Source organism: Somniosus microcephalus, chromosome 1, assembly GCF_052327205.1.
Source record: "Somniosus microcephalus isolate GS21.2 chromosome 1, FLI_Smic_1.0, whole genome shotgun sequence".
NCBI lineage: Eukaryota > Metazoa > Chordata > Chondrichthyes > Squaliformes > Somniosidae > Somniosus > Somniosus microcephalus.
Genome location: NC_140987.1, coordinates 28,611,826 through 28,639,121, shown reverse-complemented (window position 1 = coordinate 28,639,121; position 27,296 = coordinate 28,611,826).

The window sequence follows — 27,296 nt, the reverse complement described above, 5'->3', positions numbered from 1 at the left end:
AGAAGGTACACCACATGACTGGAAACAGTTCAGATAAAAAAAAAGTGACACAGACTCAGAGAAGAGGATTTGGCTTGTCTGAAACTACACAGTGTGAAAGAGACAGAGGATCACAGAATAATATGGATTACTCCAGAAGTGGCAGGAGTTAGGCTGAAAATGGAGTTGGACACAGGCTCAGCTTTAACAGTGATCTCTGTACGTGACTGCAAACGACTGTTTTCACACATACCGCTAAGGCCAACTAAAGTACTGTTAAAGACATACACAGGACAAAGAGTGTGCCCCAAAGGTAAAATAAAAGTGACAGTGACATACAGAGAAAAAAAAATACCGCAATTGAACCTCTATGTACTGAAAAATGGAGGACCACCATTGCTGGGATGCGAATGGCTCAGGAAAATACAGTTGGATTGGCACACCATCCAAGCACTGTTTGTCAGCAAAGGAGGACAGCAACACCACTCCTGAGAGACTGTCACAAATACTCTCTGACTCTCAGGAAGTGTTCAAGAAGGGAATAGGAACACTTAAGGGCATGAAAGCAAAAATTAAGATTGAGGAGAATGCAAATCCAAAGTTCCACAAGGCCAGGCCAGTGCCTTATGCAATTCGCCCTTCAGTAGAAGCAGAGCTGGAGAACTTGGAGCAGTTAGGGGTCCTGTCCAAGGTGGATTGGAGTGAATGGGCCACACCTATAGTTCCAGTGATGAAGAAAACCTCCAGCACAAAACCAGGAAAGCCAAGAAAAGTGCACATCTGCAGAGACTTTAAAGTGACTGTTAACCCAGTCCTCCACACAGTACAGTACCCATTGCCTCGCATTGAGGATATCTTTGCTTCCCTGTCAAGAGGGGAATGCTTCACAAAGATTGACTTGGCCCAGGCCTATCTCCAAATGGAAATTGATGATGCATCAAAGAAGTGCCTGACAATAAATACGCACAAAGGCCTTTACCAGTACAATTGGCTGGTATTCGGAATAGCATCAGCTCCTGCAATCTGGCAAAGGGCAATGGACCAAGTCCTGCAGGGGATCCCAGGTACTCAGTGTTATCTTGATGACATAATCTTTAGTGGCAAGAATGACAACGACCACCTTTCCAACCTCGAACAGGTGCTCATCAGGTTACGGGAGTATGGGCTCCAAGCGAACCGAGACAAGTGTGAGTTTTTCAAAAAGGAATTCTCATACTGTGGACATGTGATTGACAAGGACGGTTTACACAAGTCTCCAGACAAGATTGAAGCTGTGATTAATGCACCAACACCTGAAAATGTGTCTCAGTTGAGATCATATCTTGGACTGGTGAACTACTATCACAAGTTCTTGCCCAACCTATCCACAGTGTTACATCCACTAAATGCACTGCTACAGACAGGGTCACAATGGAAGTGGAGTGACAGCTGTGAACAAGCTTTTCAAGAGAGTAAAAGACTCATTACTTCAGAAGAGGTGCTAGCTCACTTTGACCCATCCTTACCTATTTGACTGGCATGTGATGCTTCACCCCATGGCATTGGTGCCGTGTTGTCACATAAGTTCCCAGACGGCTCAGAACGACCAATAGCCTTTGCCTCAAGATCATTGACTACAGCTGAACGCAATTATGCACAGATTGACCGAGAGGCCCTCAGCCTTGTGTGGGGAGTCAAGAAATTCAACCACTACTTGTATGGTCAACAGTTTACACTGTTAACTGACCACCAGCCTCTCGTTTCAATCTTCAACCCAAGGAAGGGCGTTCCAGTGATGACGGCACAACGGCTGCAGCGATGGTTACTCTTCCTAGGGGCTCACCTGTATGACATTGAATACAAGGGGACCAAGCAACATGGCAATGCCGATGGTTTGTTACGTTTACCACTGCCGACCTCAGAGAGAACTACAACAGTTGACTCAGCAGAGGTATTTCACACAACAATAGTTGAGCAGCTACCAGTGACAAACTCCCTCATTGAAAGAGAAACACGCAATGACCCTACATTGTCAAAAGTTTATGACATCACTGTGAAGGGATGGCCAGCGCATGGTGACTTATTGTTTCCAGCATTCTCAGCTAGGAGGGAGCAGTTATCAGTGTGTCGGGGAACACTGATGTGCGGCTCACGAGTTGTGATTCCTCCCAAGCTTCATAACCGAGTGCTAGATGAACTGCATGAAGGCCACTTAGGCATGGTAAAGATGAAAAGCCTTGCCCGTGGATACGTGTGGTGGCCGGGAATTGACAAACAGATCGAGGACCTGACAAAGAGCTGCTCAGGATGTCAAAAGGTCCAGAACGCACCACCACAAGCCCCTCACCATCCATGGGAATGGCCCTCATCACCATGGCAATGTGTGCACATCGACTTTGCTGGACCGTTCATGGACTCCATGTTCTTGATTGCAGTCGATGCACATTCCAAATGGCCCAAGGTCATTAAAATGAAATTAACCACATCTGAAAAGACCATTTCAGTTCTGAGGACCATGTTCGCTAGAAATGGCCTACCAGAACAAATCTGCACAGACAATGGACGACAATTTGTCTCTGACGAATTCCAAGGTTTCATGAGGAAAAATGGAATTAAGCACTACACGTCTGCCCCGTACCATCCAGCTACAAATGGCTTGGCAGAAAGATTCGTACAGACTTTCAAGAAGGCCATCAAAGCAATGTACAGCGAGAATCTACCACTGCAACACAAGATAGACGATTTCCTCTTTGCTTATCGGAACGCAGTACACGCAGCCACTAATCAGACTCCAGTGATGATGTTTCTGAACAGGAACCTGAGATCTCGCATGGACCTTCTTAAACCGAATGTACGTCGTGATGTAGAGAACAAACTGTTCAAACATTTGAATGCTAAGCCAACAAGAAGCTTCAGTGTGGGACAGTCAGTTCTTGCTCGTGATTTCCGGACGGAAAAGTGGCAACCAGGTAAAATGTCCACAAGAGAGGGCCCACTGATGTATACTGTGGATGTGGGAGAGAACGTTTTGAGACGTCATGTGGACCAAATTCTGGATGTTCAGGTGGAAAACACCCCTATACCTCGCCCAGACTCACCTGACACTCCTGATTCATCAGCATCAGCACCAGCCTCATCCACAGCTGAGAGCTCTACCTGTGCTGATAGCTCACTAAATGCACCTGTACCTGTACAGTCTCATTCCCCAAAGCAAAAGAGTCTGGGGAGACGTTACCCAGAGAGTCAGAGGAGGCCTCCCCAGAGACTTGACTTGTAAAAGGGCTGTTGATAAAATAAAATGTTATGTTGGAATTTGAATTTTGTTACTTTTAAGAAAACAAAAAGGTTACTGTAAAGACAGTCTCTGTATGTTAATTACAGAAATTTTGCGTTGATATACTATTAAACAATATTACAGGGACTACTTTGTTTTGTGGATGTACACCCTTAGTTGCGAGCGTATATAACAGACGCGTATCGATTTGTATAGTCAGTGCCAAAGTTCCAGTTAACCAGTGAAGATCACTTGAAGTTACTCTCAGTCTCTGCTGCTTTATTATTTTATGTAGTTGTGTATAGCGGTACAAACACAACATGTTCAAAATCATGAGAGGTCTGGACAGGGTAGATAAAGGGAAACTGTTCCCATTGGCAGAAGGATCGAGAACCAGAGGACACAGATTTAAGATTGGCAGAAGATCCAAAGGCGACATGAGGAAAAACATTTTTACGCAGCGTATGGTTAGGATCTGGAATGCACTGCCTGAGAGGGTGCTGGAGGCAGATTCAATCGTGGCTTTCAAAAGGGAATTGGATAAGTACCTGAAGGAAAAGAAATTGCAGGGCTAAGGGGGAAGGGCAGGGGAGTGGGACGAGATGAAGTGCTCTTGCAGAGAGCCGGCACGGGCTCGACAGGCCGAATGGCCTCTGACTGTGCTGCAACGATGCTACGATTCTATTCTATGGTAAGTTGAATATACGAATGTGACGGGCAGGAAAAGACCAGCTGGTCCATACAAAAGAAGAGCCTGCCCCACACTCGTTTAATGCCTGGAGCTTCACGAATAGGCACTTTCGAACCACACACCGTGCCCAACGCGCACCCCACCCCCTCACCCGCCCCCCCCCACCCCCAGCCCCTCCAACCCCGCCATCACCCCTTTAGCCATGTAATCTCCTGGGAGTGGCAAAAGTACTAGAGGAAAAAAAGGGCTAATAAGGGAAAGAAAAACTTTGGAAAATTCCTCCCCGACCCCCCCCTCAGGTGATCGAAACCAGTCCTGGAGATCACATGGCCCATGCGTACGATAACTGTTAATCCACTTACCGTCTATATAATGAGATCTCTGCCCCAGCCAAAACCTGGTCCAGCTCCTTCTTGAAGGTTTTGCAGGGAGCCAACCCCCACCGCACCAGCCGGAAATGCATCCCATTGAGTCTGCAGTCCACAGGCAGAGTAAGAGTATCTCTTGTTAATGCACCCATGTGCTGCTGTGGAAACTTTGGGGTTCAAACTCCAACACACGGTCACGGCTGCCTCAGTTGGTTACAGGTGACCGTTGAGGGAGGGAGTCTGAGATCTAATAGACGGCCACCGTTCACTGCTCTCACACGTCAGTGGGCATCAGCGCCGTGATGCCCTTCAGCAGCATAGCACAAGAGCAGCTGGCTGGCACTTGTGTCAGTGGCCCTTCTGTGCAGGTCCTGCACAAATGACAGCTGCCACCTCTGAAAGCAGTGACGCCAACGTGAGCCCTTCTTCCACCCACCCCACACCGCAGAAAGGGAGCCAGCAACTCCTGCCAATGATGCAAGTGCCGCGGGGTTAATTACTGAGACAGGTCATGGGCCTTCTTTGCCCCATGCAGCTCACCAATTGACTATGTAGCCATCCACAGGTGAGAACCCTTCACCTGGGGAAGCAATTGTTGGTTGAGCAGATCCACAGGCAACACAGAGAACTCGTCGCACAAAAGAGGCAAAAGCGGCAAGAAAATAAAAATGCTGTGGCAACAAGAGCAGGTCAGAGGCTCGGTATTCTGTGGCGAGTGTCTCACCTCCTGACTCCCCAAAACCTTTCCACCATCTACAGGGCACAAGCCAGGAGTGTGATGGAATACTCTCCACTTGCCTGGATGAGTGCAGCTCCAACAACACTCAACAACGCTTGATTGGCCCCCCATCCACCTTGGGCCAGAAATTCAGGTACCCACGGGTGAGTGCTCGCTGTGTAGGCCCAACGAAAGTGCCGGTTTTGTGCATGCACTGCGCATGCGCGGGAAACCAGAACTTCTGTTCCCTTAAAGGAAGGGGTTCACAGGTCGAACGCATGCGCTGTAGAGGCAGCGCGTATGCCTGGAACTTCCATTTTTTTTGCAGGTTTCTCCGGGAGAGCAAGTCTCCAGGAGCTACGCTTTTAAAAAGCAGTCGCAAGGCCTGCTTTTAACAAGGTATGTGGTGAATTAAATAAAATTAAAACATTTTTTCCATAGGTTTATTATTTTTAAATACTTTAAAGAAAGGTAAGTTTATTTTTAGCCCCATTAGAAAATGTAATTAATTTTTTCAAAAATTTAAATTATTGTTTAAAATAGTTATTTTATGTAATTTATAGTTATTTTAAAAATGTGATTTAAAAAAAATGTATTTGAAGTTTTAGTTATGTTTTGGGGCTGAACTCTAATCATAGATTTGACAGGTCTTCCTGTCAAATCTATGAATAGAGATTCCCTGCTACGATTGGCTCTCCATGGCCCATGTGATCCCAGGGGACGCTTCGAACTAACTGCGCCCCTGGGATACGCAAGCACTGCGCGCCGGCAGTTGGAGCAGGCCCAGGATCGGAATCCCACGCGGGCCCACAGCACAACGGCTGGCGCGCTAGGTAAGTGCAGGTCGGAGGCTTGCACCCGCGGGAAGCCTCCGACCCGAATTTCTGGGCCAATATTCACTCCCTTCACCACCGGCGTACCGTGGCTGCAGTGTGTACCATCTACAAGATGCACTGCAGCAACTCGCCAAGGCTTCTTCGGCAGCACCTCCCAAACCCGTGACCTCTTCCACCTAGATGGTCCGGGGCAGCAGGCGCATTGGAACACCACCACCTCCAAGTTCCCCTCCACGTCACACACCATCCTGACTTAGAAGTATATCGCCGATCCTTCATCGTCACTGGATCAAAACCCTGGCACTCCCTCCCTAACAGCACTGTGGGAGCACTACACGGACTGCAGCAGTTCAAGAAGGCGGTTCACCACCACCTTTTCGAGGGAAATTAGGGATGGGCAATAAACGCTGGACTTGCCAGCGATGCCCCACATCCCATAAGCGAATTTAAAAAAAGGAGCGCACACAACAGGCACGGACAAATGTAAAATGATCAATTCACTTTTTATTATATAGTAGTTATACTGTTGTTTACACAGATAGGGTGAGATGAAGTCGGGTGGGAGGAGGTTCAGGTGGAGCATAAACACGGCATAGACCAGTTGGGCCGAACGGCCTGTTTCTGTGCTGGAAATTCTATGGTAATTCTATGTTATATCTGCTGTTCATCATCCTTTTATCGGGCAGAAAAGAAAGTGTCAGGTTCTCTCTGTTTACCAACACAGGCAACACTGGCAAGATTCAAGCTGGTTGTCCAGCTTTTTTTTTCCCAATGTGTTCACGGAATGTCGGCAATGCTGGCAAAGCCACATTTACTGCCAACCCGAGATGGCGGTGGTGGGTCTTCTCCTTGAATTGCTGCAGTCCTATTTGTGATGAAGCCCCTTACCCAGCGTACAGTCTGTGCCCATTGGTACTGGGCAGCCTAACCAGCAGGCCGCAAGAGGGCACCATGGAAACATTGCAGATAAGTTTCTTAAATGATTATTGTGAGTGTTCCACCGGCCCACCAAAATCTTTCCCACCCACTGCCAGCTGTTTGCTGACCCAATGCACAACCCTCTCCTAACCTTCATTCCATGTTTTAAAAACTTTCCCGACCTTCATTCAACGTTCTTACAACCAATGTTCCCTTTAGTTTGTTTTTTTTGGGTGCAGGGCCGCTTTAACGGGCTGTGCGGCCCATTCAAATGTCCGCGCATGCACGGTTATTTCGATTGAAAAGCCGGTGAGCCTTCCTACCCGGGAGCTCCAGAATGCTGCGCAGCCATGTGCAACGTAACGGGAACATTGCTAACAACCCTCTCCTAATCCTCAATCTAAGTTGTCAACCCCTCTCCTAATTCACACTACATGTTACAACAACCTTTTACTAAAATTCATTCAACATTCTAACAATACTCTTCTAACCTTCAATCTACGTTCTGACTACCGTCTCCTAACCTTCATGCAATGTTCTCACTACCCTCTCCAAACCTTCATTCAATGTTCTCACTACCCTCTCCGAGTCTGGCCTCGGGTGACTGTCTGTGTGGAGTTTGCACATTCTCCCCGTGTTTGCGTGGGTTTCCTCCGGGTGCTCCGGTTTCCTCCCACAGTCCAAAGATGTGCGGGTTAGATTGATTGGCTATGATAAATTGACCCTTAGTGTTAGGGGGATTAAATACGTGGGGTTACGGGGATAGGGTGGGATATGTGTTGGTGTAGGGGTTACGGGGATCGGGTGGGATATGTGTCGGTGCAGGCTCGATGGGCCGAAATGGCCTCTATCTGCACTGTGGGGTTTCTGTGATTTCTGTGATAACCTTCATTCCTTTTCCTCTTGCCCCTCTCCTAACCTTCAATCTACGTTCTCATTATCTCTCCTAATTTACACTCTATGTTGTAACAACCTTCTGCTAACCTTCATTCAATGTTCTCACTCTCCTCTCCAAACCTTCATTCAATGTTCTCACTCCCCTCTCCTAACCTTCATTCAATGTTCTCACTCCCCTCTCCTAACCTTCATTCAATGTTCTCACTCCCCTCTCCCAACCTTCATTCAATGTTCTCACTCCCCTCTCCCAACCTTCATTCAATGTCCTCACTCCCCTCTCCCAACCTTCATTCAATGTTCTCACTACTCTCTCCCAACCTTCATTCAATGTCCTCACTCCCCTCTCCCAACCTTCATTCAATGTTCTCACTCTCCTCTCCAAACCTTCATTCAATGTTCTCACTCCCCTCTCCTAACCTTCATTCAATGTTCTCACTCCCCTCTCCTAACCTTCATTCAATGTTCTCACTCCCCTCTCCTAACCTTCATTCAATGTTCTCACTCCCCTCTCCTAACCTTCATTCAATGTTCTCACTCCCCTCTCCTAACCTTCATTCAATGTTCTCACTTCCCTCTCCTAACCTTCATTCAATGTTCTCACTCCCCTCTCCCAACCTTCATTCAATGTTCTCACTCCCCTCTCCTAACCTTCATTCAATGTTCTCACTCCCCTCTCCCAACCTTCATTCAATGTTCTCACTCCCCTCTGTAGTGTATGTACCTTTAAGGGGAGAACTACTTTTTACAGCTCCTGTATACTGTAGTACCGGCAGTGACCACACCTGTATATAAACCCTGAGTAGGGATCTGTACGCTTAGTTTTAGAGTAACCCGCATCCAGTAAATACCTGTTGATTGTTCCTGCAGTCTCGTGTCTAGTTATTGAAGGACACACTACATCAAAAATACACGGATCTAACAGTGGCGACGAGGCAGATTCGAACCTACCTGCAACTCTGCATTACCTCCCAGGGATTCGCTCCTGGAGAACAGTGGAAGAAAGTTGAGGCCAGAAGCACGGGTGTCGACCACGAGCAACCGCCCAGTCATCCAGCAGAGATTGAGCATCGCAGGGGAGGCTGTTGAGAGATGGGCTTGGTTCCCCAGTCACGGTGGTCCAGTGAAACGGGCTGGCAACAGGTATGGCGCAGACCCTTCCCGGACAGCGGCGGCTAGAGCCGACCGACGGCACAGAAAAGGCCGAGCAGCGTCGACGGGAGAAGAGAGAGGGTAGAGCGCACAGGGCGCAGCCAGTGTTCAGGACCGAACGGCGTTGACGGGAGAAGAGAGAGGGTAGAACGCACAGGGCGCAGCCAGTGTTCAGGACTGAACGGCGTCGACGGGAGAAGAGAGAGAGGCGCGAAAGAAAACACGCAGGGCGCAGCCGGTGTTCAAGGGATGAGCAGCGTCAGTGGGGAAGAAAGGGAAATGCGCAGAGCGCAGCCGGTGTTCAAGGGCCGAGCAGCCGCAGCGGAGAAGAAGGGAGAGCGCGGGAAACGCCATTTTGAGCCGCAGCAGAGAAGAAGGGAGAGCGCGGGAAAACGCCATGTTGAGCCGCAGCGGAAAAGAAGGGAAGCGCGGGGAAACGCCATTTTGAGCCAGTCTAACCACACCCCGGGATGCCGAAGAGTGGCAGTATCACAGCGTTCAACAATGAAATCGAAGATTGGACGACATATGTCGAATGCATAGAAGTGTACTGCAAGGCGAATGAAGTGCCAGATGAGAGGAAAGCGCTGGTATTGTTGAATTCCATGGGTGCAAAAATGTATGGCTTACTGCGAAACCTAGTAACCCCAGAAAAGCCAGTGGACAAGGATTTTGGAAACATAGTGTCAACCCTACAGAACCACTTAAACCCCACACCGCTGCTGATAGCAGAAAGATTTAAGTTTCACAAAACGAACCAGCATAAAGATGAAAGTAATGCTGAGTATTTAACGGAACTGCGTAAGCTATCGAAACACTGCCAGTTTGGAGCGGGACTGGCAGATACCTTAAGGGACAAGTTTGTGTGTGGGCTTCAAAGTGAAGGAACCCAGAAACGGCTTTTATCTGAAAAGGACCTTATGCTGGAAAAGGCTTTCAGCATGGCAGTATCACACGAAGCAGCCGCACGGGGCGCTGCAGAGATACAACGGAGACCGCAAGAATATGGCACAAATGAAATGTCATACGGAACAGTGAAGTGTTATTGCTGTGGCAGAACAACACACAACCATAATGATTGCTGGTTTAAGGACAAAGTGTGCAGACAGTGTGGGAAAGTAGGACACATAGCAAGAGTCTGCAGGTCGGAAAAGAAAACCAGCAGCAAGAAATCGCCACAGGAGAAGTACAAGAAGGTACATAAGGTGACGGAGAGCAGTTCAGACGAACAGAAAAGTGATACAGACTCCGGAAGCAAGGAGCTGGGTTGTCTGAAACTACATAAGGTGATCCAAATGGAGGATCATCAAACTATCTGGGTCACGCTCAAGATAGCTGGAGTCCAAGTGAAAATGGAATTGGACACAGGATCAGCCCTAACAGTCATAAACCGAAGGGACTACAAGCGGCTATTCTCACATATACCCTTGAGAGATACAGAGATTGTCTTGAAGACGTACACGGGGCAAAAAGTCTACCCCAAAGGAAAAATAAGGGTGAACGTTGTATATAACGGTAAGGAAACACCAAAAATGGACCTATATGTATTGCCAGATGGAGGACCACCACTACTAGGACGTGAATGGATCCGGAAGATACAGCTAGATTGGCATTCCATACAAACACTGACTGTAGATGCCAAAAAGGATGACGACGCCACACCTGGACGACTGTCAGAAATGCTAACTGACGCACAAGAAGTGTTCCAGGAGGGACTTGGAACACTAAAAGGCATAACAGCGACAATCAAAATAGAGGAAAATGCAAGCCCACAGTTTTTAAAGGCCAGACCGGTGCCTTATGTGATCCGCCCAGCCATCGAAGCAGAGCTGGAAGGTTTGGAACGTTCAGGAGTACTGTCCAAAGTGGACTGGAGTGAGTGGGCCACACCCATCGTTCCTGTAATGAAGAGGTCATTCAGTAATACACCTGGGGAACCAAAGAAAGTTCGCATCTGTGGGGACTTTAAGGTGACAGTGAACCCAGTCCTTCACACGGTACAATATCCGCTTCCGCGGATTGAAGATATTTTCGCCTCGCTATCTGGAGGGAAACGCTTCACTAAGATTGATCTGGCCCAGGCGTACCTGCAAAGGGAGGTAGAAGAAGCCTCGAAACAGTACCTCACGATCAACACTCATAAAGGTCTCTACCAATACAACCGGCTGGTGTTCAGGGTAGCATCAGCTCACGCAATTTGGCAAAGGGCAATGGATCAAGTCCTGCAAGGGATTCCAGGGACCCAGTGTTATTTGGACGACATCCTGGTCACGGGCGAAAATGACAGTGCTCACCTTGCCAACCTGGAGCAGGTGCTCACTAGATTGAAGGAATATGGGCTCCGAGCAAATCGCCACAAATGCGAGTTTTTCCAGAAGCAGATCTCGTATTGTGGCCACGTTATTGATGAAGAGGGGTTACATAAGTCCCCTGAAAAGATTGAGGCAGTAGTCAAGGCTCCAGCACCGGAAAACGTTTCACAACTGAGGTCGTTCCTCGGGCTGGTGAACTGCTACCATAATTCTTGCCGAATTTTTCTACAGTACTACACCCACTGAACACTCTACTGCAAACGGGGGTACCATGGAAGTGGAATGACGAATGTAAATGAGCTTTCCAGAAGTGCAAAGAATTGATCACATCAAAAGAGGTGTTGGCTCATTTCAACCCAGCACTACCAATTCGGTTGGCATGTGATGCATCACCCTATGGCATTGGAGCGGTGCTGTCGCACAAGTTCCCGGACGGCTCGGAGAGGCCGGTAGCCTTTGCGTCTCGGTCACTAACCTCAGCCGAGCGTAACTACGCCCAGATTGACAGGGAGGCCCTCAGCCTAGTGTGGGGAGTGAAAAAGTTCAACCACTATCTGCATGGGCAGGAGTTCACCTTGCTGACGGACCACCAACCACTTGTCTCCATCTTTAATCCAAAGAAGAGCGTGCCGGTGATGACTGCGCAACGGCTACAAAGATGGTCGCTTTTTCTAGGGGCGAACCAATATGAAATCGAGTATAAGGGCATGAAACAGCATGGAAACGCTGATGGGCTATCACGCCTGCCACTGCCTACTGCGGAGAAAGCACCAGCAGTGGACCCTGTCGAAATATTTCATTCGACTATAATTGAACGCTTGCCAGTAACTAACGCTGATATAGAGAAGGAGACCCGAAATGACCCGACACTGTCTCGGGTATATGACTTGACGGTGAAGGAATGGCCAACACATGGCGACTCACTGTTGCCAGCATTCTCATCCAGAAGAGAACAGCTGTCAGTATGCTAGGGGACCTTGATGTGTGGATCCCGAGTGGTAATTCCACCCAAGTTAAGGGAGAGAGTGCTCAATGAGCTTCACGAAGGCCATCTGGGGGGGGTAAAAATGAAAAGCCTTGCTAGGGCATATGTGTGGTGGCCGGGGATCGATCAGCAAATCGAGGACCTGACAAAGAGCTGCTCAGGATGGCAGAAGGTCCAAAATGCACCAACACATGCCCCTCTGCACCCATGGGAGTGGCCCTCATCTCCATGGAAACGGGTGCATATTGATTTTGCTGGTCCAGTCATGGACTCAATGTTTCTAATAGCCGTGGATGCGCACTCGAAATGGCCTGAGGTGATCAAAATGTTGTCCACCACCACGGAGAAAACTATTGCAGTCCTAAGGACCATATTTGCCAGGAACGGCTTGCCAGAGCAGATTTGCTCTGATAATGGACCACAGTTTGTGTCCGAAGAGTTTCGAAGATTCATGAAAAGGAATGGGGTAAGGCATTACACATCCGCCCCGTATCATCCAGCCACAAATGGATTGGCTGAGACTTTCGTACAAACCTTTAAGAAAGCAGTAAGGGCCATGTGCGATGATGACATTCCACTGCAGCATAAGGTGGACAATTTCCTGTTAGCCTACAGAAATGCGACACATGCAGTCACCAACCAGACCCCGGCCATGATGTTCTTTAACCGAAGGTTGAGATCTCATCTGAATTTGCTCAGACCAAATGTACGAAGAGATGTTGAGAATAAGCAATTCCAGCACATCAATGAGAATCCGACAAGGAGCTTCAATGCAGGACAACCAGTCTTGGCCCGCGACTACCGAACAGAGAAATGGCAACGAGGAATGAAAGGGGGCCTCCGCACCAAGAACAAGACACTCAGGAAAGGTGCTATCCAGAAAGGATCAGGAAGCCGCCCCAAAGACTGAATTTATAAATGGACTATTTTCAGTTAATGTGCATGTTAAAAGTGTTAATTGTTAAATGAATGTTATGGTACTGTCAATCTAAAAGGGGAGGAATTGTAGTGTACGTACCTTTAAGGGGAGAACTACTTTTTACAGCTCCTGTATACTGTAGTACCGGCAGTGACCACACCTGTATATAAACCCTGAGTAGGGATCTGGATGTTTAGTTTTAGAGTAACCCTCATCCAGTAAATACCTGTTGATTGTTCCTGCAGTCTCGTGTCTAGTTATTGAAGGACACACTACATCAAAAATACACAGATCAACACCCTCTCCTAACCTTCATTCAATGTTCTCACTCCCCTCTCCTAACCTTCATTCAATGTTCTCACTCCCCTAACCTTCATTCAATGTTCACACTCCCCTCTCCGAACCTTCATTCTGTTGGTGATGCTGCTTTCTTTGCAGGTTGCTTGAAACAGCTCTGGTGTTGCCTGGTTGCTGTGAGTCCTCTGCTCAATCTGGCTGCTGAAGCAACCGTGTGTGTTTTGTAATTGATCTGTCCCCAGCTGTACGTGAAATATTAACTTAATCTAAATTAGATCCTTGCTAGAAATGGCAAATTTGTTTTTTATTTAAACTCGGATATGAATACTTTCATTTATAAGAAGAAGCATGATGTTTCAAATAATGCTGGACTTTCTTTCAATGTAAATGTTCAGTTCCCATTTTGTTCGGGGAATCTCACCCATGGGAGAACGGTGTAAACGATCGAGGGCTGAATGGTCTATACCTGTTGCTATGATGCTGCTTGTCGCACTTTGAGGTAGAGTTTCACCTTCACTGCCTGGGCCGAGTGGATGTCCCACCCATTGTGGAACCCGCCCGATTTTCATTCCGTTGATTTCAACAGAATAAAACTCTGGCTGGTTCCACAATGAATGAGTAATGAGTTCATTACCAGAATACCACCCAGGTGGTGAAGGCTAACATACACCTTAGTTATTCTGTCGTGATTTTGACGCACCTATCATGCCTTTTGCACGCATTGTGTAGCGACTTTGTCACACCTGTGCACATCTGTCACACCCGTATGGGTTTTTACATTAAAACTGGAGGATAAAGTTGGCAAACTTACCTTTCGGCTGTCCAAAGCCTAGGTTGACAGAAACAGGGCTGGGTGCGGGCATGAGATACAGCGCTGGGTGCATGCTGTGCTACACAATGCCAGCTGCTTTCCTTTCTAGCGTGCCTTTTCGATAGCCTTGTTTGCCCAGCCTCTCCCAACCCCTTCTCCCGTTTGTGAAGTCCACATCTCCCACTCTTAGTATCACGGCGCCTAGGCCATCTGGCCTCCAGCCACACATATCCTTGTTCCTGGTGATCCGACAATGCATGATCCCGTGATCCTGCTCCAGTGATCCCAGGGCTTCACCTTTCCTCTGCTCTCCCTGCTAGCACTTGCTCCTGTTCCCACTGGTTGGAGTGCAGCCTTTACCACCGTGATGGGCCTGGACCATCTGGCCTTTGGCCATCAACCTGAATGCACCCAGTGCTGCATCTCAGGCCCGCACCCAGCCCTGTTTCTGTCAACCTGCAGGATTCCTCCTTCTCACACCCACTCCCTGCTCTATTGTAACATTTCCTTGGCAAAGCACTTTCAAAAACTATAGTACGAGTTTCCCAATGCTGGGATGGTCAAAATTGATTCCTGGGATGAGAGCGTTGCCCTATGAGGAGAGATTGAGTGGACTGGGCCTATAGTCTCTGGAGTTTAGAAGAAGGTGAGGTGATCTCATTGAAACATACAAGATTCTAAGGGGGCTTGACAGGGTAGGCGCTGGGATGTTGTTTCCCCTGGCTGGAGAGTTTAGAACTAGGGGGCATAGACTCAGGATAAGGGGTCGGCCATTTAAGACTGAGATGAGGAGGAATTTCTTCACTCAGAGGGTGGTGAATCTTTGGAATTCTCTACCCCAGAGGGCTGTGAATGCTGAGTGTTTGAGTGTATTCAAGGCTGAGATCGATAGATTTTTGGATACTTAGGGAACCAGGGGATATGGAGATCGGGCAGGAAAGTGGAGATGGGGTTGAAGATCAGCCATGATCTTATTGAATGGCGGAGCAGGCTCGAGGGGCCGTATGGCTGACTCCTGCTCCTATTTCTTATGTTCTTATGTAAAGAAGGATGGTAGGGCTGACCTCGAAATTAATTGGGGCACGTGGCTGATTGGCAAAAAATATTTGGGGCAAAGGTGGTAGAAGGAACAAGGCACATCTGTACTCTCTTGCCGAAGTTGCGGTTGGAGGGTGGGAAGAACTGTACGGAATTTCAGGACTCTGTATACAATGTCAGCTCAGCAGAGGAAAGCTGAGGGTTGTAGAATGATACTCCACAGAAGGAGTATGTGGTCCAGAATTGGTCACCATACTCTAGTTGAGGCCTAACCAGTAAAGGTTTGGCATATCTTCCTTGCTTTTTGTGCTCTCTGCCTCGATTTATAAAGCCTTAGGATTACAATCCAAGCACAGTTTTAAGCCGTGCACAAGTGTAGAATCTCAGTGTTCCCAAGACAGCCAACGTGAGAAGCCTCAGACCTTATTCAATTATGAGCTGTGTATCCTGCCGGCCTGGGAATGATGCTGAGCTACTTATCCCGGAACTGCCTCAGGTCACTTCTTTCCACTGCCAGCACACCAGCAAAACCAGTATCGAACCGATCACCTCATGTGCGTGCATGTCGCGGCCGTACACCAAAATGAATCTTTTCAGTGTTTACACTGGAAAGCTGATCCAGCATGAACCCAAAATTGATGACTTTGTTTGACGTCTCCAATGTAGAGGTGATTGTGTTGAAGAGAAAGCATTGCCCTCTTCCTTTCTCTCGCTGTGTCTCAGGCAATGCTCAGAAACAACTTTCTTTTTCATAAGATGTTGAATTTTTGACAAAGAAATAAAGATTTGCACTTACATTGCACCTCATCACACCTCCGGGGAATGTCTCGTATTCTAGCGTGCACTGACCATTGTTATGGAGGAAAGTGCAGCAGCCATTCTGGGCAGCAAAAAATCCCCACAAACAGCGATGAGGTGAATAACCAGTTAACAGAATGTGGGTCAAGACCCCCCATCCCCCCCACCCCCCCCCACCCCCTGCTGGGAAGATTATCTTTAATTCGTTCTCAGGATGTGGGTGTATCCCTTATACCTCCCCCCTTCCCACTGTCCAGGGCCCCAAACACCCCTTCCAGGTGAAACAGCGATTTACTTGTACTTCTTGCAATTTAATATACTGTATTCGCTGCTCACGATGCGGTCTCCTCTACATTGGAGAGACCAAATGCAAATTGGGTGACCGCTTTGTGGAACACCTCCGTTCAGTCCGTAAGGGTGACCCCGAGCTTCCGGTCGCCTGTCACTTTAATTCTCCGCTCCATTCCCACTCAGACCTCACCGTCCTCGGCCTCTTGCATTGTTCCACTGAAGCTCAACGTAAGCTCGAGGAACAGCACCTCATCTTTCGATCAAGCACTTTACAGCCTTCTGGGCTCAACATAGAGTTCAACAATTTCAGATCATAACCTCGGCCCCTATCATGTATATTTGTTTCCACACTTTTTTTTTGTTTGTTTGTGTTTTCTTTTCTTCTCCCCCACATGGCAGCTGTCTTTCATTCTGCCAGCGCAATTTACACTTCATCTAGAGCCATCCTTTGTTTCTTAACCTGTCCCATTACCATCTCCTCTTGCCTTGAATATCTCTTAATGTCTCTTAACATTTCCGGCCTTCTATCCTCTCACAGACCTTCCCTTTTGTTCTTTCCTCCCCTCCCCCATTTCCCAGCCCCTAAACTTGCTTAAAAATCTGTTCCATTTCCTGCTTTTTTCCAGTTCTGACGAAAGGCCATCGACCTGAAAGGTTAACTCTGTTTCTCTCTCCACAGATGCTGCCTGACCTACTGAGTATCTCCAGCATTTTTTGTTTTTATTTCAGATTTCCAGCATCTGCAGTATTTTCTTTTTGTACTCCTGTACTGAAGCCTTGCCCTGAAGCTCGGCCCCAATACCTTCTGACGCCGCGGCGAAAGAGATAGCAATAGAGCCACACTGAGAGGAGGCTTAAACATTTTTTGTTATGATATGCAATGGCTTTATTAATTTTGAAATCTTTAGTGCGCTGCACTCATTTCCCTTCCACCGAGTGGTAATGATTGTTTGGTAATGTTTGTTAACCATCTGTGAGCAAATAAGCTTGAATCCATAATAGTAAATGAGTCCATTCTAATTTTCATTACCAGAGTCGATGCAGAATAATCAGCATCAGCTCCGTGTGTGTGTATTTTCATTCTCACTTAATTATTTTTCTGGACTATTATTGCGTGCAGGAGTGATGGGGTTAGATTTCCTCTGATCGCCGTGTGTTATTGAGATCGAAAAAAACTGCAGCAACATCTCCTGCTGTATCAAACTATGAACAACGAAAGACTGGAAAAGACCCTCTGCTCCATCCAGCCTGTCCCAGTGTTCTCCTGGACTGCATCACAATATATACACTCCGCATCCCACCCGAAACCACGTGATCTCCTGGGAAAACAAAAAAATACATAGATTAAAAACCCAGGCCAATTTGTGGGGGATAAAATTTGGGAAATTCCTCTCCGACCCCTTTAGGCAATCAAAGCTAGTCCAGGAGATTACTCTGGCCCTGATAATGCCAAGAGATATTAGAATAAGGTTATTAGAAATGACAGATAGAGGAAATTCTTTCTGCTACCTTGGAGCAGAGAAGGCTAAGAGGAGAACTGATCGAGGTGTTTCAAATCATGAAGGGTTTAGATAGAGTAAATAAAGAGAAACTGTTTCCAGAAGTTGAAGGGTCAATAAGCAGAGGGCACAGATTTAAGGTGATTGACAAAAGAACCAGAAGCAACATGAGGAAAAACTTTTTTACGTCGTGAGTGGTTAGGATTTGGAATGCGCTGCCTGATAGGGTGGCGGATACAGATTCAATAGTCACCTTCAAAAGGGTATTAGATAAATACTTGAAGGAGAAAAAATTGATGGGATATGGGGAAAGAGCGGGGGAGTGGGAATAAATGGATTGCTCTTTGAAAGAGCCGGCACAGACTCAATGGGCCGAATGGCCTCCTGCTGTGATGTACTACGCTATGAGCTATATGATGTCTCCTGCTCTCCCACCAGATTTAATGTATCAGTCCCTGGGGTATGATTTTCTACTGCTCTTCATGAAGCAAGTGGACTAGGTTTCCTGTAATCTTTTGGCGGGGTGGGGAGGTGGGGTGGGGTGGTGTTGGGGAGATGACAATTTGAGCCATGCACGGAGCAGACAGTGGGCAGAATGCGCACTAGCACAACCGTCACAGCCCCCGCTAGGCCCCGGGCCTCGTTTGCACACGGCTAGCGAGGTGCTCACGCCCCGGGGCACCACGCCAGCTGGGGAGGTCGGGACATCGGCCGGCTCCTGCTTGAAGCTGGCTGACAGTCGGAGCTTGGGGTGGTGGGGGGGGGGGTCGGTGCACGGTGGGGTGGGATGAACCGCTGGGAGGGTGGAGATGAGGAGAATTTTTTTTACGCAGGGAGTTGTTATGATCCAGAATGAATGCACTGCCTGAAAGGGCAGTGGAAGCAGATTCAATAGTAACTTTCAAAAGGGAATTGGATATAAATTTGAAACATACAAACTTGCAGGGCTATGGGGAAAGAGCAGGGGGATTGGGGCTAACTGGATAGCTCTTTCAACGAGCCAACACAGGTACGATGGGCTGAATGGCCTCCTTCTGCACTGACGTAAGATTCTATGCTTCACTGCGCCAAACCTAACAGCACGGTTTGCCTGTTGTACACAGGAGTTCGTAGCCTCTCGGTTTGCTGGGTGAATAAAGAAGGCATCGTTCCATCATTATTACCTCATTTGAACAACCTGCCCTTATTTCGGCAGAGGCTTCGAAAGGTTGGTGTCACATATGCCAGAAAATTCTTCTGGCTTTACAATGGGCATCAACCCAGCTCTATGGTTGAAGGAAGACTTTACAAAGACATTTACAATATCATTTACAAAGACATTTACAATATCAGTACACACAGACAACACAGGCAATCTTAGCCCATAGTGCTGGTAAGGTTGACCACCAACGTTTTGATTCTGATGACTGCTTTGAAGGTCCCACAGCACAATAAAGGTCAAGGGTGGGACCAACAAGCCCAGGGAACCCTGGTTGTCAAGGGATATACAAGAAAGGATTAGGAAAAAAAGGGAGGCTTTTGGCAGATACAAAGGACTAAAGACAGTGGAAGCCCTTGTAAGGAGTTTTAGATCGCAGAGGTTTCTCTCTCTAGAGGCCTCTCTCTCTTGCACAGTAAAACCGTGAGTGGTTCGACCCACTCGCCCCTTAGATTCTGTACTCTGGTCTTTGGGGCAGGAACTACAATGTAGAGAAAACTCTTATAGACCAAGTTTGATGAAACGAAATGGAATTTTATTGCATAATGTAAAACAAATCAAAATGCAAGCAAGTAAGAGGGTACATGGGAGGGAAAAACACAAACAAATCATAACGACACAATACTAACTAAGGCAAATACAGGCATATTATACTCTACAAAGATCATCATGAGCAGCAAGGTGGCATAGTGGTTAGCACTGTTGCCTCACAGCGCCAGGGACCCGGGTTCGAATCTGGCCTCGGGCGACTGTCTGTGTGGAGTTTGCACATTCTCCCCGTATTTGCGTGGGTTTCCTCCGGGTGCTCCGGTTTCCTCCCACAGTCCAAAGATGTGCGGGTTAGGTTGATTGGCTATGATAAAATTGACCCTTAGTGTTAGGGGGATTAAATACGTGGGGTTACAGGGATAGGGTGGGATATGTGTTGGTGTAGGGGTTACGGGGATCGGGTGGAATATGTGTCGGTGCAGGCTCGATGGGCCGAAATGGCCTCTATCTGCACTGTGGGGTTTCTGTGATTCTGTGATTCTGTGAAATGGGGAAAACACATGGAACATCGAGGGACAACAACCCATGTTAATTATACCCTTAAATGTCCACCCCCTTAAACCTATCTAGATCTGATTATGAAGGGCCAGAAACATGCTCACCAATCCAACTAGGAAGTATAAGGTTTTGAAACAGGTCTGCGTTTGATTCTTTCAGGCGTCCCGTTTCCACGTGGTTGGTGGAGCCCCAGCGAACTGCGCCACACCTCTCTCCTGAGGTGGGGGTCGGGGACGGCTGGATGTCGGCGGGGTCGGGGATCGTTTGCTCGACCCCGGTCAGAGGAGCCTCGGGCTGGCCCCCATCGTTTCTTTAGTTTCTTATTGTCTCTTCTCCCGAGCCGGAGTGGGTCGATGACCTCCCGTTTTGTCAATGGCCTGGGGTTGGTCGATGATCTCCCGATGGTTTACCCCGGGGCGGGACGCCGGCTTGAACCGTCTTCTTCTCCTTCTTCCAGCGATGATGCCACCGATACGATGGTAGCACCACGAGGACCGCTTTCCACGATGGCCATCTTTTTTCTTTCTACCCCTGGGTTCCCAGATATACTTCTCATCAGAAGCCCTTATCTCGCGTCAAATCAGGTTCGTCTTTTGTTTTAATTTTGGCGGGCTGGGAGCACAACGGGGTAGTTGTTATATTTTAAACTGTTCTTGGATGGCCAGTAACGGGCCATCTCTGGTCTGGAATGACCTTCATTGTTTTTAATGTCCTGGTGATGTCCTTAACGGGTCCTTGATGCTCTTCTCATGAATATGAAACTGTTCCCTTTTGTCTGGGTAAACATTTAGATGGCCTTTATCTACAGGCCGATCTTGACTGGATCTGCATCCAATCTATATGTATATGTGGGTGTCTGGTTTTGTTCTCTCAGAAACGGCTTCCAGAACCTACTGTGGGCTGAATCCACAAAGCTGTCTGAGGACTGCAGGAACCATTTTAAAGTGTCCCAATAAGTTGGTCACGGGGTCTGGCGGCCATTTTGAATGCCCCTTTTTCCTAGGCTTCTTTTAAAACAGTCTTTAAAATCATGGCCTCTTCTGCCATTCGACCCTCTGTAATATAAAGTTCAATTTTGTGAATCCTACACCCTAGAGGAGTATAGAAAGTGCAGGGGGTTACTTAAAAAAGAAATTAGGAGAGCGAAGAGGGGGCATGAAAAAACACTGGCAGGCAAAATAAAGCAAAATCCCAAGGTGTTTTATAAGTATATTAAGGGCAAGAGAATAACCAGGGAAAGAGTAGGGCCCATTAGGGACCAAAGTGGCAATCTGTGTGTAGAGGCGGAAGATATGGGTGTGGTTTTAAATGAATATTTTGCATCTGTGTTCACTATGGAAAAGGACGATGTAGGCATAGAAATCAGGCAGGGGGATTGAGATATACTTGAACAAATTAGCATTGAGAGGGAGGAGGTACTAGTGGTTTTAGCGGGCTTAAAAGTGGATAAATCCCCAGGCCCTGACGGGATGTATCCCAGGCTGCTGTGTGAGGCAAGGAAGGAAATTGCAGGGGCTCTGACACAGAAGACTGGAGAACAGCTAACGTAGCACCATTGTTCAAGAAGGGTAGCAGGGATAAACCAAGGAATTACAGGCCAGTGAGCCTAACATCAGTGGTAGGGAAATTATTTGAAAAAATTCTGAGGGACAGAATTAGTCTCCACTTGGAGAGGCAGGGATTAATCAGAGATAGTCAGCATGGCTTTGTCAGGGGGAGATCATGTCTGACCAATTTGATTGAATTTTTCGAGGGGGTGACAAGGTGTGTGGATGAGGGTAGTGCAGTTGATGTAGTCTACATGGACTTCAGTAAGGCTTTTGACAAAGTCTCACATGGGAGACTGGTCAAGAAGGTACGAGCCTATGGGATCCAGGACAATTTGGCACATTGGATCCAAAATTGGCTTAGTGGCAGGAGGCAGAGGGTGATGGTTGAAGGTTGTTTTTGTGACTGGAAGCCTGTGTCCAGTGGTGTACCGCAGGGATCAGTGCTGGGTTCTTTGCTGTTTGTAGTGTACATTAATGATTTAGATATGAATGTAAATCAGTAAGTTCGCGGATGACACGAAAATTGGTGAAGTGGTAAATGGCGAGGAGGGGAGCCTCAGGCTACAGGATGATATAGATGGGATGGTTAGATGGGCAGAACAGTGGCAAATGGGATTTAACCCTGAAAAGTGTAAGGTGATGCATTTTGGGAGGACAAACAAGTCAAGGGAATACACAATGAATGGTAGGATCCTAGGAAGGACAGAGGATCAGAGGAACCTTGGTGTGCGTGTACATAGATCCCTGAAGGCAGCAGGACTGGTAGATAAGGTGGTTAAAAAGGCATATGGGATACTTGCCTTCATTAGCCGAGGCATAGAATATAAGAGCAGAGAGGGTATGATGGCGCTGTATAAAACGTTAGTTAGGCCACAGCTGGAATACAGTGTGCAGTTCTGGTTGCCACACTATAGGAGGGATGTGATTGCATAGGAGAGGGTGCAGAGGAGATTCACCAGGATGTTTCCTGGGCTGGAGAGCTTCAGCTATGAAGAGAAACTGGTCAGGCTGGGGTTGTTTTCAATGGAGCAGAGAGGGCTGAGGGGGGGGCCTGATTGAGGTGTACAAAATTATGAGGGGCATAGATAGGATAGATAGAAAGGAACTTTTCCCCTTAGTAGAGGGGTCAATAACCAGGGGCATAGTTTCAAGGTAAGGGGCAGGAGGTTTAGAGGGGATTTGAGGAAAAACTTTTTCACCCAGAGGGTGGTTGGAATCTGGAACTCACTGCCTGAAAGGGTGGTAGAGGCAGGAACCCTCACAATATTCAAGAAGCATTTAGATGAGCACTTGAAACGCCATAGCATACAAGGCTACGGACCAAGTGCTGGAAAATGGGATTAGAATAGACAAGGCCTGATGGCCGACACGGACATGGTTGGCCGAAGGGCGTCTTTCTGTGCTGTATAACTATATGGGAGAGAAATTCGGTTGGTTGCGCCACCGTTTAACGCCTAAAGAGGCCGAGAAGTGGGGCACTAGCCAATTTCCGGGCGGGCGCAGGGAGCCTTGCGCCTCGCCCCATATTGAGCATGCATCTAGCGCCAGTGCAAACTCTTAGCGTCCGCTCGCGGGCGCAGGCTGATCATGACGTCATTTCAGTGTGCAATGCCTTTTTGGCGCCCCGGACCGGAAATTGAGTGGCGCCCGCCTCCGTTCCGCCTGGCGCTAATAGTGACAGCTCACTGGAACGTTCCCCAGGCACTCTCGGGCTAGGGGGGCGCTCTTTAAAGGGGACTGCACTGTTATCAAAGCGTCAGCCATTTCGAGCGCGCAACTTGTTGGTTTGTTTCAGAGAGTTGCAGAGCTGCAGTGGGAGAGCCTTATTGCCATTCAGCCAGCGGTGCCAGAGGACCGTCAGCCCTGTGAACATTACCTTGCTGCTGGTGAGACATTACAACCTTTACCTTGTTCGCTCTTATTATGGGGGCTGCTCTGGAGGGGAACGTCCTGCTGGTCGACCATGCTGAGAGGGCACAGAGATGGAGGGAGAGAGGGCCAGGAGTGGCCAGACGGGGGAGGGCCAACAGGCGTCGCCACTGCAGACCTTACGCGGCGAGGGTTTTCAGGCAGCAGTTCTCCTACCACAACATGTCGGAGGGGCAGTGTGTCAGAAGGCTGCGATTCCACAAGGAGGTGGTGACTGAGCTGTGCCACCTGCTTCAGGACAATTTGCAGCCGAAGATACGGTGCAGGACCTCTCTGTCGGTGGCCGTAAAGGTTACTATAGCCCTGAATTTCTTTGCCAGCGGCTCGTTTCAGGCAGCAACTGGGGACATTGCTAACATTTCCCAGCTTGCGGTGCATTGCTGCATCCGCCAAGTTACAGATGCCCTATATAAGAGGAGGCGGCAATTCATCTTGTTCCCTTTGACACCGGAGAAGCAGCGGGAGCACGCACAGGGCTTCGCGGCAATAGCTGACTTCCCCATGGTGCAGGGCGCCATTGACTGTACGCAGGTGGCTTTGCGCGCGCCTGTACATAATCCCGAGGAGTTCTGCAACCGCAAGGTGTTCCACTCCCTCAATGTACAGCTGGTCTGTGACCACCGGCAGCTGATCCTCACGGTCAATGCACAATACCCTGGCAGCAGCCACGACGCTTTCATCCTGCGACAGACCTCAGTGGCAGACCTTTTCGAGGCCCCGGCTCACCCACGAGGCTTGCTTCTCAGAGACAAGGACTATCCTCTGTGCCCCTGGCTTATGACCCCGCTCCGCTCGCCCAGCACCCCGGCAGAGGAGCAGTACAACGCCAGCCATCAGGCAACGCGGAACATTGTGGAGCACACAATCGGTGTGCTCAAGCAGCGGTTCCGCTGTCTCGACCATTCGGGGGGCGCCCTGCAGTACTCGCCGGAGTGAGTCGCCCACATCGTCGTTGTCTGCTGCATGCTCCACAAACTCGCTGTAAAGTCCGCGCCTCAATAATACACGGACTTCGGGAGAACAGTTTAACAGGTACTTTACTGAACAGGAGGGCAACGTCAGACTGAAATACAGAAGCCTGCTAAGGCCTTTTATACAGGGGTGGTCACTGCCGGTACTGCAGTCTAAAACCAGTTATTCCCTTAAAGGTACATACACAACAATTCCTCCCCTTTTAGATAAACAGTACATAACATTCATTTAACAACTAAATAATAACTAATTACAATTACAATTTTCTCGGTACTATATACATCAACTGAAATAGTCATTTATAAGTTCAGTCTTTGAGGAGGCTTCCTGATCCTGACTGGATAGCGCCTTTCTCGAGTATCCTGTTCTTGCGGTGGAGTCGATTCTGGGTCATTGTCATTGGTTGGTTCGTCAGCTTCCAATACCCCTGCTTCTGAGGTAGACGCAATCTGTACTTCGGGCTCATTACCAGGTGCACACGCTTGTGGTATAGGTTTGGCTTGTTCCTGTGACTCTAGAATCTGGTCAGCATGGCGTCTCACGATGCTCTCTCCAATGTTCACTGTGTACATTAGTGGTCCCTGCTGTGTGCATATCGTTCCTGGCTGCCATTTTTCTGTTCGGTAGTCACGGGCCAAGACTGGTTGCCCTATCTTGAAGCTCCTGGTTGGCTTCTCATTTATGTGCTGGAACTGCTTATCCTCAACATCTCGCCTTATGTTTGGTTTGAGCAAATCCAAGCGCCATCTTAGTCTTCGGTTGAAAAACAGTACGGCTGGAGTTTGGTTGGTTACTGCATGTGTCGCATTCCGTTGTAAGCAAACAAGAAATTATCCACCTTGTGTTGTAGTGGTATGTCGTCATTATACATTGCTTTATGGCCTATTTAAAGGTCTGAACAAACCTCTCAGCCAATCCATTTGTGGCTGGATGATATGGGGCAGATGTGTAATGTTTCACCCCATTATTCTTCAGGAACCTCCGGAAATCCTCAGACACAAACTGTGGCCCATTGTCGGAGCAAATCTGTTCTGGCAACCCATTCCTGGCGAAGATGGTCCTTAGGACTGCAATAGTTTTCTCCGTGGTGGTGGAGGACATTTTAATGACCTCTGGCCATTTCGAATGGGCGTCCACAGCGATTAGAAAGATTGAGTCCCTAAATGGATCAGCAAAATCAATGTGTACCCGTTGCCATGGAGATGAGGGCCACTCCCATGGATGTAGCGGGGCCTGTGGTGGAGCGTTTTGGACCTTCTGGCATCCTGTGCATCTCTTGGTCATATCCTCGATTTCTTTATCAATTTCCGGCCACCACACAAACGCCCTGGCTAGGCTCTTAATTTTTACCCCTCCCAGATGACCCTCATGAAGCTCATTGAGCACTCTATCTCTCAACTTGGGTGGAATTACCACTCGGGATCCACAAATCAAGGTTCCCCGGCACACTGACAGCTGTCCTCTCCTTGGCGAGAATGCTGGCAACAGTGAGTCGCCATATGCTGGCCATCCCTTCACCGTCAAATCATAGACCCGAGAGAGTGTCGGGTCATTTCGGGTTTCCTTTTCTATACTCGAGTTTGTAACAGGCAAACATTCGACTATGGTCGCATGGAATATCTCAACAGGGTCCACTGCAGGTGCTTCTTCTGCCGTAGGCAACGGTAGGTGTTGAGTCTGTGTGTCTCAGTTATGTTTAGGATCAATCACTGGACACAGACAACAAGAATAACTTTTAACAGGTCTTTACTATTCGGAGGTCAGGGCTGAACTGCCCAGCAAATCCTTACACAACACTTATATACCGGTGTGGTCACCACCGGTATTACAGTATACAGCAGCCAAGAGAAAGTAGTACATCTCTTAAAGTAGTTCTCTTAAGGTGGAACAGGTTACATACACCACAATCCTCCCTTTTTAGCTTAACAGTTATATCCCCATTTAACATAACATAATAACATATATACAACTTCATGCAAAACAGTTCAAAGATTCAGTCTCTGAGGAGGCCTCTTGATTCGAGTTGGATAACGCCTTTCAGGGGTCTCTGATTCTCGTTGTTGGGGTGACTCATCTAGTTGGTCTCTTAGGGATTGGACATCATCATCAGGTACATTCACTTCTGAGGTAGATGCTTCAGGTTCACTAACATCTTCCACGGTTGTCTCTGCCGTAACCATGGGTTCGACCCTTGTTCTCGATTCTACCAGTTCGTCAGCATGACGCCGTATTACATTTTCACCAACATCTACCGTGTACATCAGGGGTCCTTGTCTGGCCCGAATTGTTCCAGATTGCCATTTCTCGTTTTTATAATCCCGGGCTAACACTGGTTGTCCTATTTCGAAACTCCGAGTGGTCTTGTTATTTATATGCTGGAACTGTTTGTTTTCAACTTCCCTCCGCACATTTGGTTTTAACAAGTCCAACCTGGACCGCAACCTCCTGTTATAGAACATCATGGCAGGACTTTGGTTTGTCACTGCATGGGTGGCGTTTCAATATGCCAGTAGGAATTTGTCCACCTTGTGTTGTAGTGGAATCTGATCTTCGCTCATGGCCTTTATCGCTTTTTTGAACGTTTATACAAATCTCTCGGCCAACCCGTTTGTAGCCGGATGATATGGGGCAGAGGTATAATGTTTCACCCCATTCTTCTTCATGAATCTCTGGAATTCTTCTGACACGAACTGCGGTCCGTTGTCTGAACATATTTCTTCTGGCAATCCATTTCTTGCAAATATCGTTCTTAACACCACAATCATCTTTTCCGAGGTAGTGGTAGTCATCTTAATCACTTCTGGCCATTTAGAATGTGCGTCCACCGCAATTAAAAACATG